Source organism: Pseudorca crassidens, chromosome 1, assembly GCF_039906515.1.
Source record: "Pseudorca crassidens isolate mPseCra1 chromosome 1, mPseCra1.hap1, whole genome shotgun sequence".
NCBI lineage: Eukaryota > Metazoa > Chordata > Mammalia > Artiodactyla > Delphinidae > Pseudorca > Pseudorca crassidens.
In genome coordinates this window covers 40,035,078-40,051,204 of record NC_090296.1, presented here as the reverse complement: position 1 = coordinate 40,051,204, position 16,127 = coordinate 40,035,078, and the positions used below count along the sequence as shown (strand labels likewise).

The 16,127-nt window shown below is 39.4% G+C and overlaps 1 protein-coding gene across 5 annotated transcripts in view; it reads left to right on the top strand.

Moving 5' to 3' along the window:
* The window catches only part of SYT16 (synaptotagmin 16), a 280,210-nt gene that overhangs the window by 145,358 nt on the left and 118,725 nt on the right, over nt 1-16,127 (top strand). The window lies entirely within an intron of this gene.

Here is a 16,127-nt window from a genome sequence, read left to right as displayed (position 1 = left end):
GAGTCCTTACTGATTTTGTAGAACACTCCAGGTGAAGAACTTCTTGATTGTTAATATCAGTAATAATAAATATAACACCCATAGGCAATCAACAAAGTGTAACCTTACCTTTGTGTTAAATATTTTAATTACATTATATTATTTAATAACCATAATTTTGTGAGGTGTGTCCACGAGTAGGTGGGTGCATTATTATTCCTATTTTTAAAGAAAAGACAAATGTTCTGGGGAGGTTCAGTAACTCTTTCCATGTCTCTAGCTGGTAAAGTAGCTGGGACTCCAAACCACATGCGTCTGACTCAAAACATCGAGGGGTGGGGGGCTTCCCTGGTGGCGCAGTGGTTAAGAAACCTCCTGCCAGTGCAGGGAACATGGGTTCGAGCCCTGGTCTGGGAAGATCCCACATGTTGCGGAGGAACTAAGCCCGTGCGCCACAACTACTGAGCCTGCGCTCTAGAGCCCGCAAGCCACAACTACTGAAGCCCACGTGCCTAGAGCCCATGCTTTGCAGCAAGAGAAGCCACTGCAGTGAGAAGCCCATGCACCGCAAGGAAGAGTAACCCCTGCTCACCACAACTAGAGAAAGCCCGTGCGCAACAACAAAGACCCAATGCAGCCAAAAATAAATAAATAATATAAATAGATTTATTTTTTAAAAAACACATCAAGGTGCTTCTCCACGTAGCCACTGTCCCAAAGTGGATTCAAGTGCTCCCACTTCCATCCCACACATCTGTACCTCTGCTACAAGAAGTCCAGTTCAACAGCAGTTACTGGCAACAAATTACTGGGCATTACAGCTTCTGACTGGTGGATTTAAACCTTCGTAAGTCTAGTTTAAGGGATTAATGGGAAAATAGGCTGCATTTGCAGTCTCCATTTCCCTAGCCCCTACTTCTTTCCTCACTATTGTTTGACCTCTAGTCTTCTACTCTAATGAACATGCACTGAATTAGATAACTAGTTCCCCCTCGCCCATTTTACTTATTTGAGAGTGACAGTGTTGAATATTCCTCCCTTGAAACTCATTCCTCCCCTGGGTTCTGGACTCCACTTGTTCCTGGTTTTCTCCTTGCCACGTCTTTTTCATTCACCTTCCTCTGCCAATTCCTTAAACATTGGTTTCCCTCTTACACACTCTTCCGTGACTTCCGCTAAATACCTGCATCTCTAGTTTGGACCTCTCTCCTAAGCTCTGGGCTCATATATCCGAGTTGCCTTCACTTGGGTGGTATCACACATCTCAAATTCAACATGTTTAAAAACAAAATCATCTTTTATTCTTATTTATGGAAAGCTAGTCATCAAAGTAAGAGATTAGTCTTTCTCAGTTCCTTATCCCTCACAGCAATCCTAACCTGCCTCTGTTTTTTCAGTATGTACCAAATTATATTGATTCTGTCTCTGCAATTTCTCTTGTATCAGTACAACTTCTCTCTGTCCCCTCTACCTTAACTCATATATATATATATATATATATATATATATATATATATATATATATATATATCCTCTTCTGCTGATTTTGAGGAGCCTGAACCAAGATGGCAGAGTAGAAGGACGTGCTCTCACTCCCTCTTGTGAGAACACCAGAAACACAACTAGCTGCTGGAAAATCATTGACAGGAAGACACTGGAACTCGCCAAAGAAGAGATACCCCACATCCAAAGACAAAGGAGAAGCCACAATGAGACAGTAGGAAGGGAGCAATCACAGTAAAATAAAATCCCATAACTGGTGGGTGGGTGACTCACAGACTGGAAAACACTTATACCACAGAAGTCCACCCATTGGAGTTCTGAGGTTCTGAGCCCCACATCAGGCTTCCCAACCTGGGGGTCCAGCAATGGGAGGAGGAATTCCTAGAGAATCAGACTTTGAAGGCCAGCGGGATTTGATTGCAGGACTTCGACAGGACTGGGGAAAACAGAGACTCCGCTCTTGGAGGGCACACACAAAGTAGTGTGCACATCAGGACCCAGGAGAAAGAGCAGTGACCCCAGGGGAGACTGAAGCAGACCTACCTGCTAGTGTTAGAGGGCCTCCTGCAGAGGCGGGGGGTGGCTGTGGCTCACCCTGGGGACAAGGACACTAGCAGCAGAAGTTCTGGGAAGTACTCCTTGGCCTGAGCCCTCCCAGAGTCTGCCATTAGCCCCACAATAGAGCCCAGGTAGGTTCCAGTGTTGGGTTGCCTCAGGCCAGACAACCAACAGGGAGGGAAACCAGCCCCACCCATCAGCAGTCAAGTGGATTAAAGTTTTACTGAGCTCTGCCCACCAGAGCAAAAGTCAGCTATACCCACCACCAGTCCCTCCCATCAGGAAAACTGCACAAGCCTCTTAGATAGCCTCATCCACCAGAGGGCAGAGAGCAGAAGAAAGAAGAACTACAATCCTGCAGCCTGTGGAACAAAGACCACATTCACAGAAAGATAGAGAAGATGAAAAGGCAGAGGGCTATGTACCAGAGGAAGGAACAAGATAAAACCCCAGAAAAACAACTAAATGAAGTGGAGATAGGCAACCTTCCAGAAAAAGAATTCAGAATGATGATAGTGGAGATGATCCAGGACCTTGGAAAAAGACTGGAGGAAAAGATTAAGAAGATGCAAGAAATGTTTAACAAAGACCTAGAATAATTAAAGAACAAACAAACAGAGATGAACAATACAATAATTGAAAAGAAAACTACACTAGAAGGAATCAATAGCAGAATAACTGAGGCAGAGGAACGGATAAGTGACCTGGAAGACAGAATGGTGGAATTCACTGCCACAGAACAGAATAAAGAAAAAAGAATGAAAAGGAATGAAGACAGCCTAAGAGACCTCTGGGACAACATTAAACGCAACAACATTCGTGTTATAGGGGTCCCAGAAGGAGAAGAGAGAGAGAAAGGACCAGAGAAAATATTTGCAGAGATTATAGTCGAAAACTTCTCTAACATGGGAAAGGATATAGCCACCCACGTCCAGGAAGTGCAGCGAGTCCCGTACAGGACAAACCCAAGGAGAAACACACCAAGACACATAGTAATCAAATTGGCAAAAAATTAAAGACAAAGAAAAATTATTGAAGGCAGCAAGGGAAAAACAACAAATAACATACAAGGGAACTCCCATAAGGTTAACAGCTGATTTCTCACCAGAACCTCTACAAGCCAGAAGCGAGTGGCATGATATACTTAAAGTGATGAAAGGGAAGAACCTACAACCAAGGTTACTCTACCTGTCAAGGATCTCATTCAGATTTGATGGAGAAATCAAAAGCTTTACAGACAAGCAAAAGCTAATAGAATTCATCACCACCAAAGCAGCTCTGCAACAAATGTTAAAGGAACTTCTCTAAGTGCAAAACACAAGAGAAGAAAAGGACCTACAAAACCAAACCCGAAACAATTAAGAAAATGGTCACAGGAACATACATATCGATAATTACCTTAAACGTGAATGGATTAAACGCCCTAACCAAAAGACCCAGGCTTGCTGAATGGATACAAAAACAAGACCCAAATATATGCTGTCTGCAAGAGACCCACTTCAGACCTAGGGACACATACAGACAAAGTGAGGGGATGGAAAAAGATATTCCATGAAAATAGAAATCAAAAGAAAGCTGGAGTAGCAATACTCATATCAGATAAAATAGACTTTAAAATAAAGACTGTTACAAGAGACAAGGAAGGACACTACATGATGATCAAGGGATCAATCCAAGAAGAAGATATAACAATTATAAATATATATTCACCCAACATAGGAGCATCTCAATATATAAGGCAACTGCTAACAGCTATAAAAGAGGAAATCGACAGTAACACAGTAATAGTGGGGCGCTTTAACACCTCACATACACCAATGGACAAATCTTCCAAATGAAAATAAATAAGGAAACAGAAGCTTTAAATGACACAATAGACCAGATAGATTTAATTGATATTTATAGGACATTCCATCCCAAAGCAGCAGATTACACTTTCTTCTCAAGTGCGCACGGAACATTCTCCAGGATAGATCACATCTTGGGTCACAAGTCAAGCCTCAGTAAATTTAAGAAAATTGAAATCATACCAAGCATCTTTGCTGACCACAATGCTATGAGATTAGAAATGAATTACAGGGGAAAAAATGTAAAAAACACAAACACATGGAGGCTAAACACTATGTTACTAAATAACGAAGAGATCACTGAAGAAATCAAAGAGGAAATCAAAAAATACCTAGAGACAAACGACAATGAAAACACGACAGTCCAAAACCTATGGGATGCAGCCAAAGCAGTTCAAGAGGGAAGTTTATAGCTATACAATCCTACCACAAGAAACAAGAAAAATCTCAAATAAACAATCTAACCTTACACCTAAAGGAACTAGAGAAATAAGAACAAACAAAACTCAAAGTTAGCAGAAGGAAACAAATTATAAAGATCAGAGCAGAAATAAATGAGATATAAACAAAGAAAACAATAGCAAAGATCAATAAAACTAAAAGCAGGTTCTTTGAGAAGAAAAACTAAATTGATAAACCATTGCAAGACTTACGAAGAAAAAGAGGGAGAGGACTCAAATCAATAAAATTAGAAATGAAAAAGGAGAAGTTACAACAGACACTGCAGAAATACAAAGCATCCTAAGAGACTACTACCAGCAACTCTATGTGAATAAAATGGACAACCTGGAAGAAATGGACAAATTCTTAGAAAGGTATAACCTTCCAAGACTGAACCAGGAAGAAATAGAAAATATGAACAGACCAGTCACAAGTAATGAACTTGAAACTGTGATTAAAAATCTTCCAACAAACAAAAGTCCAGGACCAGATGGCTTCACAGGTGAATTCTATCCAACATTTAGAGAAGAGCTAACACCCATCCTTCTCAAACTTCTCCAAAAAATTGCAGAGGAAGGAACACTCGCAAACTCATTCTATGAGGCCACCATCACCCTGATACCCAAACCAGACAATAATACTACAAAAAAAGAAAATTACAGACCAATATCACTGATGAATATAGATGCAAAAATTCTCAACAAAATACTAGCAAACAGAATCCAACAACACATTAAAAGGATCATACACCACGATCAAGTGGGATTTATCCCAGGGCTGCAAGGATTCTTCAATATATGCAAATCAATCAATGAGATACACCATATTAACAAATTGAAGAATAAAAACCATATGATCATCTCAATAGATGCAGAAAAAGCTTTTGACAAAATTCAACACCCATTCTTGATAAAAACTCTCCAGAAACTGGGCGTAGAGGGAACCTACCTCAACATGATAAAGGCCATTATATGACAAACCCACAGAAAACATCATTCTCAATGGTGAAAAACTGAAAGCATTTCCTCTAAGATCAGGAACAAGACAAGGATGTCCACTCTCACCACTATTATTCAACATAGTTTTGGAAGTCCTAGCCATGGCAATCAGAGAAGAAAAAGCAATGAAAGGACTGCAAATTGGAAAATAAGAAGTAAAACTGTCACTGTTTGCAGATGACATCATACTATACATAGAGAATCCTAAAGATGCTACCAGAAAACTACTAGAGCTAATCAATGAATTTGGTAAAGTTACAGGATACAAAATTAATGCACTGAAATCTCCTGCATTCCTATACACTAATGATGAAAAATCTGAAAGAGGAATTAAGGAAATACTTCCATTTACCATTGCAACAAAAAGAATAAAATACCTAGAAATAAACCTACCTGGGGAGACAAAAGACCTGTATGCAGAAAACTATAAGACACTGATGAAAGAAATGAAAGATGATACCAACAGATGGAGAGATATACCACGTTCTTGGATTGGAAGAATCAACATTGTGAAAATGACTATATTACCCAAAGCAATCTACAGGTTCAATGCAATCCCTATCAAATTACCAATGGCATTTTTTACAGAACTAGAACAAAAAGTCTTAAAATTTGTATGGAGACACAAAAGACCCCGAATAGGCAAAACAGTCTCGAGGGAAAAAAATGGAGCTGGAGGAATCAGTCTCCCTGTCTTCAGACTCTACTACAAAGCTGCAGTAATCAAGACAGTATGGTACTGACACAAAAACAGAAATATAGATCAATGGAACAAGATAGAAAGCCCAGAGCTAAACCCACGCTCCTATGGTCAACTGATCTATGACAAAGGAGGCAAGGATATACAATGGAGAAAAGGCAGTCTCTTCAATAAGTGGTGCTGGGAAAATTGGACAGCTACATGTAAAAGAATGAAATTAGAACACTCCCTAACACCATACACAAAAATAAACTCAAACTGGATTAGAGACCTAAATTACTGGACACTGTAAAACTCTTAGAGGAAAACATAGGAAAAACACTCTTTGACATAATTCACAGCAAGATGTTTTTTGATCGACCTCCTAGAGTAATGGAATTAAAAACAAAAATAAACAAATGGGACCTAATGAAACGTCAAAGCTTTTGCACAGCAAAGGAAACCATAAACAAGACGAAAGGACAACCTTCAGAATGGGAGAAAATATTTACAAAGGAATCAATGGACAAAGGATTAATCTCCAAAATATATAAACAGCTCATGCAGCTCAATATTAAAAAAACAAACAACCGAATCCAAAATGCGCAGAAGACGTAAATAGACATTTTCCAAAGAAGACATACAGATGGCCAAGAAGCACAGGAAAAACTGCTCAACATCACTAATTATTAGAGAAATGCAACTCAAAACTACAATGAGGTATCACCTCACACCAGTTAGAATGGGCATCATCAGAAAATCTATAAACAACAAATGCTGAAGAGGGTGTGGAGAAAAGGGAACCCTCTTGCACTGCTGGTAGGAATGTAAATTGATACAGCCACTATGGAGAACAGTATGGAGGTTCCTTAAAAAACTAAAAATAGAATTACGATATGATCTAGCAATCCCACTACTGGACATATACCCAGAGAAAATCACAATTCAGAAAGACACATGCACCCCAGTGTTCATTGCAGCACTATTTACAATAGCCAGGTCATGGAAGCAACCTAAATGCCCATTGACAGACGAATGGATAAAGAAGATGTGGTACATATATACAATGGAATATTACTCAGCCTTAAAAAGGAACGAAATTGGGTCATTTGTTGAGACGTGGATGCATCTAGCGACTGTCATACAGAGTGAAGTAAGTCAGAAAGAGAAAAACCATTATCGTATATTAACGCATATATGTGGAACACTTGCAGAATTGTACAGATGAACCGGTTTGCAGGGCAGAAATTGAAACACAGATGTAGAGAACAAACGTATGGACACCAAGGCGAGAAAGCCATGGTGGGTGGTGGTGGTGATGTGATGAATTGGGCGATCGGGATTGACATGTATACACTGATGTGTATAAATTGGATGACTAATAAGAACCTGCTGTATAAAAAAGTAAAATAAAATTCCAAAATTAAAAAAAAAACACCCCCCAAAACCCAAAAAGAAACACACATTGTTTTGTAATAAATCTCATAACATTATTGTTTATTAAAAAAAAAACAAAAATAATTACTGATTTCTCACTGTTCTAGATAATGGGGAATCCAAGTTTCCAGCACCAGCAGATTCTCTATCTCCATGAACTCATTTCCTGGTTCATAGACAGCTGTCTTCTTGTTTTGTCCTCACATGGTGGAAAAGGGGAAGAGAGCTTTTGGGGGTCTCTTTTATAAAGACAGGAATCCCATTCTGAGCTCTCTACCCCATGAACTAATCACCTCCCAAAGGCCCTACCACCTAATACCATCACATTGAGGGGTTGGGATTTCACCATAGCCATTTTGGGGAGACACAAGAATTTAGTTCATAATAGTTCATAATATCCTGTCATATTCCCCACACTGCCCCTCCCTACCCCCACCCCCATGCCCCTGGCCTTCTTCTGGCAGTTAGCTGCTTCCTCTTCTGTGTTCTAATAGCATATTACATTTCTCAGTAATATAGATTTTGTATTGTATATAACTTTAAAAAAATTGTACCCACCCAAGTCTGTAGGCTCCTTGGTGGCAGGGGTTTGTGCTTTTATCTTTACAGTCCTAGGATTTAGTACAACATCAGTAACATGAATGAAAAAAATGACTTAATGAATGAATATAAACCTTATCTCAGCTGGCACCATCATATCTCATTACTTTCAAGAAAATGAACAGCCTGTAAATATCCTACAAGTAACTGTAGATTACAGACTGTTGGAAGAATCTAGTCAATGACACTCTCCAGGTTTCTTAACACTTTTGACACTGTGTTGGAAGACATAGGCAAAAAGTGTGTTAAGACTTGCTTCGACCTTCTCCATCCAGCATTAATGAGGACTTACAAGTGAAAATGAGCTGTGAATGTTACTGTCAGTCTTCACTTGTAGTTGTTTGTTCTTTCTCTGAGATATAAGGCAAGACATGTGAGTCCTGCCTCTGCAATTGATGTAGGGAGCTCCAGGTACACAGGTGAGGCTACTGTGACATCACCATGCAGAGCAGCTGTGGATGGGACTGTCTCAGACAACTTGGCAGGGGTAAAACCATTACAGTGTAGAGCCAATTGATATGCTCTGGCAACATCTGAGTATGCACCAGGGACAAAAGATCAAGGGAGCAATAACTCTTCTTTGGCACTCCAGCTTTAGGGATGAAGTCATGATATTTCAGTTCTCAGTGGCACAGCTCCAAGTCATTCTCATAAGAGGTGTCTCCTTGTCAGAAGATGCTTAGCTAAGATGGGCAAGACGTTCTAGGTACTAGAGAGGTACTACCATTCAGTGTTAGTGCAGAAGAATATTTATTTTGCTGGTGATCAACGGAGTCTTTGAAATATTTCAATTGTATTTTTGGTTTTAGAGTTACAGCATTGATTATAATGGAATGCTTGTTAAACTATAAGAATTTGACCCCAAAATATGTTTTTTGTTGTTGTTGTTGTTTTTTTTTTTTTTTTTGGTTGTATTGGGTCTTTGTTGCTGTATGTGGACTTTCTCTAGTTGCGGTGAACGGGGACTACTCTTTGTTGCGGTGCGCGGGCTTCTCATTGCGGTGGCTTCTCTTGTTGCGGAGCACGGTCTCTAGGCATGCGGGCTTCAGTATTTGTGGCTTGCGGGCCCTAGAGCACAGACTCTGTAGTTGTGGCGCATGGGTTTAGTTGCTCAGTGGCATGTGGGATCTTCCCGGACCAGGGCTCGAATCCGTGTCCCCTGCATTGGCAGGCAGATTCTTAACCACTGCACCACCAGGGAAGCGCCCCCCAAATATGTTTTTGAAACTGTTATGATTTTATCTACCTTAACTTTGTATCATTATTTCTGATGTACGTGTTTGATCTTCCCTGCTAGACTATCAACTTCTTAGGACAGGTACCACATATTAATCATCCCTGTATCCCTTCACCACTATCTATAGCACTGTGACTAGCATATGCTAGATTCATAATCAATATTTCATAAATTAAGTTAGTGGGAACCTTAAACTTTGCTCAGGATCTGACACAGCTCTGTCAGGCAAAATCGAAGACCCTTGGGGACACGTCAGAAGAATTCCTGGTGGCTTACTCTTTCGGCCTGCCTTGTTATTCAGGAAGTTTTGAAATGTGGGGGTTTTTAAGAAGGAAATTTGTGGAAAACTAATATTTATCAAATACTTGTTTTATTAATAATTTTTGAAAGATCAAATGTTGGTGTCGGAATATAAATGCTTCCTCCTACTTGATTGGCCAGTTTCTCTTGGTTTTCCTTTATTTGATCTTCAGCATCTCCCTGAGCTCCAAATGTCAGGATTCAGGGTTGGACTTGCCTCTCTCCCTTATCTCATCACATCTCAAGGTTTTAGATAATATTCATATGCTAATGAGTCTACAGGCTACTCTTGATGTGTCCAAGTGCTTGCTTGCTACTCTACTTGGATGTTTAATGGAAACCTCATGTCTAATCTGTCCAAGTCAGAATTTCTGATCTCCGCTCAAAATCTTGCACTTCCCACAGTCTTGCCTAGCTCTAAATAGCAATTTCATCCTTCCAGTTTCTCAGCCAAAAATCTTGGAGTCGTCATTCACACCTCTCTCTTTTTTTCCCTGCATATAATCCATCAGCAAATCCTGTTGGCTCTACTATAAAAATATATCTAGAATTAGGCTGTTTCTTCCTACCATCACTGCTACCATCGTGCTTTAAGCAACCATCATCTTTCCCCTGTGTTATTGAATTTACCCCCTGATTTCTCTGTATCCACTTTTCCTCTCATGTGGTCTGTTTTCAACACAGCACTCAGTGTTCCTTTTAAAACTCAAGATAGAGCGTGTCATTCCTTTGTTGTCAGTAGCTTCCATCGCATTTAGAGTAAAAGCCAGAGCCCTTTCAGTGGCTATAAGGTCTTTAGTAATCTAGCTCCATGCCGTTGCTCTGACCTCATTCCACTCTTTTCCCCCTGTTCGCTTTAGCAACTCTGGCCCCCTTAGCTCTTCTTCTAAAACACCAGCTGTGCTGCTGCTTCGGGGCTTTTGCATGAGCTGTTTCCTCTGCCTGGAATGCCCATCCTCCAGACATCTCCAGGGTTGCTCCCTCACGACTATACTCAAATGGCCCTTATCAGAGGCCTCCCCGATCACATAAATTTAAGCTGTACCCATCTATTTCTATGCCATTTTTTACTCTAGAGAACTTTTCACTATTTGGCCTGTTTTACTTATTTATCTGTCTCCGTGAGGGCAGGAGACATTTCCATCCACTTCTTTCATGGGTGTATCCCCCGCATCTAGAAGTGCTTGCCTTATGGTGGTAAGAAATAAATATTTGTTGAATAAATTAATGAATACTTTTTTTTTTGTATTTGGTACATCCTGTTTTCAAATAGTTTATTCTGACAGCATTCACAAATTAAGTGGCTGAATTTGCCATGAGATGCTTTTAGATTTGTAATAAGAGGAACGATAAGCTATTGAAATGTAAGAACTGTAGCTTTTCTTCACTTTTCACAGTATATTAGAAAGAAGAAGGCTAAAACTTTAATAGAAGAAATAACACTGAAGTAATACAAAAGACTTTCGAGGCTTAGATTTCAACAGATGATGAAGCAGAATTAGAATGTGCTTATTTCTTAAAAGAACTTGGAGAGCACACACAAATGAAGGAAGTACACAAATGAAGATATTTTATGCCTTTTTTTCCTTGTGGAACGAATTAGTTCCATGTTCTGAATTATCATGTGAACCATGCGTGTGAAGACTGGTCTTTAGAGCCACCTGGGTTCATATGTCAACACTGCTACTTATGTAAGCATGGGCAAATTACATAACCTAAAGAGGCCTCTCTTTCCTCATCTATAGCATGTGGATAACAATATCTAGTTAAATGTGAGAAGCTACACAAAACATGTTAAGCATGTAACAGATGTATTATTTTTTTCTTAGATATGCCTACTCTTTTTTTTGGTCTTTATGGTCTTTTGCAAATTGAAGATTGGCTTAGATTTGGAGGAGATGCTCCAGGCTTCCAGATGTTTCTTCATGTGATACCTTTGCAAACACAGGGAATTGTTTTTGCTGTGTGATCAGGCAGTAGCTGGGGTAGAGCTGAAGTTGTGGGAAAGTTCTCCAGTTCCCTTCTGGGAGGAGAGTGCCTAGTGGATGGGGCACAAGCCTTCTTTCCCAGGACCCCTGATAAAGATGAGCTGCCCTCTGCATCCTTTAAAAACGCGGATCCAACACCCTAGTCTGAATGGTGACCTGATCAATCCCACCAGAGACTATTATTGCAGTGTTTGAAACCTCAGAAATGGGCCGCAGTGGGAATTAGTGAAGGGAATTCTTTTTTCAATAAAGAAATCCTTTCACTTCCTGCCCCCCTCTCCCCAACTTATTAGTTAGAGATACACTTGGATTAGGAAAGGCAGTTGATTTTTATCTGGGTTATTTCATATATCATATTTAACAGTTCATGAAGAAATTGGCCTGACAATCTTGGGGTTATGTTGAATTCTGAAAGTTTATTTTGTGATTCTTTATTTTAGTGGGTTGTAAAGAACTTTAGAGATTTTAAAACCTTTAAGACTGTCACTAATTTCATTTTAAAGAAGTTTTTTCCTCCCTCTATAGTAGGTAGGTAAAAGTAAATTAACATATGATCTCACTCAAGTTTGCCACAGGTTTATATAATCTTTTTCTTTATATCCCTATCACCTTATTTCTTTTTGAGGAGAGTAGCTACAAACCTAGCACCTCTCTCTTAAAACAAATAAACAACAACAAAAAAAACTTTATTCTTTTACGGATCTTTGGAAAGTTACTAAGTTTACCTATAAATTTGCCAAGGAAATGTTGAATTGAATTTGGAGGGTTCAATTCCGAATTTTCCATATTTTCCTAGGGAAGAGGTGGGCAGGAGCTAATGAAGATTTCCCTTCATCTCCCAAAAAGCCTCCAAGTTTTCACTCCCCCCTCCACAATTGTTTTCACCAACCAGCATTCCTGATTCTCAGCAGAAACTGTGGACCCGGCCCTCACCTTCGGTGGGCTTTGTCCACCCTGGTCGCGTCTTTGTTCAAGTGAAACTTAGCTAAAATTCCCATTCGGTACCAGGAACCTCGCAGGATCAAACTGGACATCACTGAGTGAGCTGGGAATTTGGTCCTGACAGGCTTAGCGGTGAGCACGGCCAGCGCGCTGATCCGGGAACCCGAGCTCCCTAGCGCTGGTGCGCGCCGCTTGCGCCCCTTGGCGGTGACCGCCAGCAAGGAAATTCACACGCCCGCGACCAGCGTGGGTCTTCGTTGGAAACTTGAGTCCTGAGTTCTGAGGGTGCAGGTGGTTTGAGAAAAAGAAAAGTTGTGAGGGTTCACACTCGTGAGAGGCGACATTTTATTCTTCGTTGGAGTGTGAACTATTTGTGATTTTTAAAAACGTGTGTATTGACATTCAGTGTAGGTGCCCTTCTCGTGGTTTTATTCATTGTTGTGGATTTTCTTCCTAATCCATCCCTACTTAAGAACTCTTCTTGTATCGCTAGTAAGCTTTTGTCATGTTTTGCAAATATTTTTCCAAATACACTTTGATCTAGTGTCAACTGGTCATTTTGGGGGAGGTGATTGATCCATTGTTGTTGTTTTTGGTTCAGAATCACTCCAGGAGACAAGAATAAAACCTCAAATCAATTTTATGTAAAGTCCCATTTTCTGAGATATCAGTATGAAGCCGCAAGATGCCGTGGAATGAGCAAGAGAAATCTGGATTTGAGCTCTGGTCTAACCATTTATTTCCTGTGTGAGCCTCGGGCAAGTTACTTGGAGTCCCTGGGCCTCAGGTTTCCCATCTATGTTATCTCTTAATTGTGAATGTTTAGTGTGTGCTATATGCAAAGTGTATATGGTAGTGCCTGGCCTGTAGTAAATTCTTCATGAACATTAAACATGCGAATTTCCGTCAGTTGAACATTCAGCTACATTTTCTTTTAGCGTTTTTGCCCTTGGGGACAGAAGGGGTGGGAAGGGGGTGGTTTTACGATGAACATTTTCACCCCTTAGGAGCTCATTCTGGATATGGTATAAGGTGAAATTCTAAATTGGAGTTTTCCTGATGGGTCATATTTTTCAAAGTACCATTTTTTTGAACAATTTCTTCCTTCCTCATTGATTTTTGTAAAGCTGTAAAGCTTCATTTATCATTTATCGCTTTCTGTTATCTGCTTCCAGGATGCCTTCTCTAGTCAATTAGCTGTTGGTCAATTCTTGTTCTAGTACTTAGGGTTTTTTTTTTTCTTTATATTTACTCTTTTATTGAAGTATTACTTATATCCAATGAAGTGCAGAGGCTTAACTGTGCGGCTTGAAGAATGTTTATCTTTCTGCTCTTGTAATTACCACCCACATCAAGTTAGAAACCTCAGACCGCCCCCTCATGCCAGCTCTGTAAGATAACCACTGTTCTCACTTCTATCACCATAGATTAAGGACATTTCTTTCTATTCCTAGTTTGTTGAGGAATAGAATGGGGAGATACATTTTATTATACACTTATTCTGCATCTATTGGAGTAACCACAAGATTTTTTCCCTTCTTTATTCTGTTACTGGGTAGATTATATTGGTTGATTTTCAAATGTTAAACCAACTTTGCATTTGCAGAGTAAATCCCACCTGGTTATGACATGTTATTCTTCTTATAGATCAACGGATTTGAATTTCAAATATCTTGGTTATGGTTTCTTATATCTTGTTCATGAATGATATTGGCCTGTCATTGTCTTTTCTTGTAATGTCCTTTTCAGGTTTTAGTACCAAGGCTATGGTTGCCCCATCACAATGTATGAACAATGTTTACTTCTTTTTCTCCTCTCTTACTATGTAAGTTTGATATTTTTTCTTCTTTTAAAGTTGGCAGATTTCACTAGTGAAGCCATTTGGGATTGGCGTTTTCTTGGTGAAAACAAATCGAATAATTGATTAAATTTATTTAATATAGGGTGGACCTTTCAGATTTTCTACTTTTGTTGGGTCTTTTCTAATACATAACTTTTTTCTAAAGTATACATGGAAAGTTATGTTTCCTTAAAAACACTGCTTTAGCTGCCACGCACAAGTTTAATATATTTTCATTGTAAGTAAGCTCAACAAATTTTCTAATTTTTTTCCAGGTGTTTTTCTGGTTATCTTTCTTTGATTGATTTCTAGTTTAACTGCCCTGTAGTCAGAGAATATACCATGATTTCAATTCTTTGGATTTTGAAATTCGTGATGGTTTCATTATGGCACAGCATATAGATCATTTTTGATAAATATCCCATGTAAACTTGAAAAGAATGCGTATCATGAAGGTGTGTGTTATATACATTCTCTGTATTATGGTAATTTGGCTAATCATATTAAATTTTTCTGTAATCTGATTTCTTTTATTTCTTTTTTTTTTTCTTTTTTTTTTTTTTTTTTGCGGTACGCGGACCTCTCACTGCTGTGGCCTCTCCCGTTGCGGAGCACAGGCTCCGGATGCGCAGGCTCAGCGGCCATGGCTCACGGGCCCAGCCGCTCCACGGCATGTGGGATCCTCTCGGACCAGGGCACGAACCCGTGTCCCCTGCATCGGCAGGCGGACTCTCAACCACTGCGCCACCAGGGAAGCCCCTCTTTTCTTTCTTTTTACATCAGTTTTGGAGAGAGGAGTGTTAAAACCTTGAAATATGACAAACTGTTCTTTTTTTCTTTATATAACTTGAAGTTATATTATTTAGGGTTGTTATGTCTTCCTATTAAGCTGACCATTTTATCATTATGAAGCATCCTTTCTTATTTTGACTAATACTTCCTGCCTTAAAGTTTATTCTGATATTATATGACTGCACCATATTACTTTTGGTTACTGTTTGCATGTTAGATCTTTTTCCTTTCCAGTTGTATCAAATTTAAAGTGGTCTCATAAATAGTTACACAGTTGACCCTTGAACAACAGGGTGTTAGGGGCACCAACACTCCGGGTAGTCTAGTATCTGTGTATATTTTATACTCAGCCATATCTGCAGTTCCGCATCCAGAAGATTTCCTTGGATTGTGTAGCACTATAGTATTTACTTTTGAAAAATATCCATGTATAAGGGAACCCATGCAGTTCAAACCCGTGTTGTTCAAGGGTCAACTGTAGTTGGATTTTTTTTTTTTTTACTTTTATCTAGTGTAACAGTATTTATATTTTAAGTGGGTTATTCCATCAATTTACATTTAATATAGTTACTGACATAATTGGGTTTAAGGTATCTTACTGTTTATTTTCTATACTCATCCTGTCTGCTCTTTGTTCCATTCTTTTCTTTTCTTTTTTTTTTTATATGCCCAGTAGTGGGATTGCTGGGTTGTATGGTAGTTCTATTTTTAGTTTTTTAAGGAACCTCCATACTCTTCTCCATAGTGGCTGTATCAATTTACATTCCCACCAACAGTGTAAGAGTGTTCCCTTTTCTCCACACCCTCTCCAGCATTTATTGTTTCTAGATTTTTTTTTTTCTTTTTAAACATCTTTATTGGAGTATAATTACTTTACAATGGTATATTAGTTTCAGCTTCACAACAAAATGAATCAGTTATATATATACATATGTTCCCATATCTCTTCCCGCTTGCGTCTCCCTCCCTCCCACCCTCCCTATCCC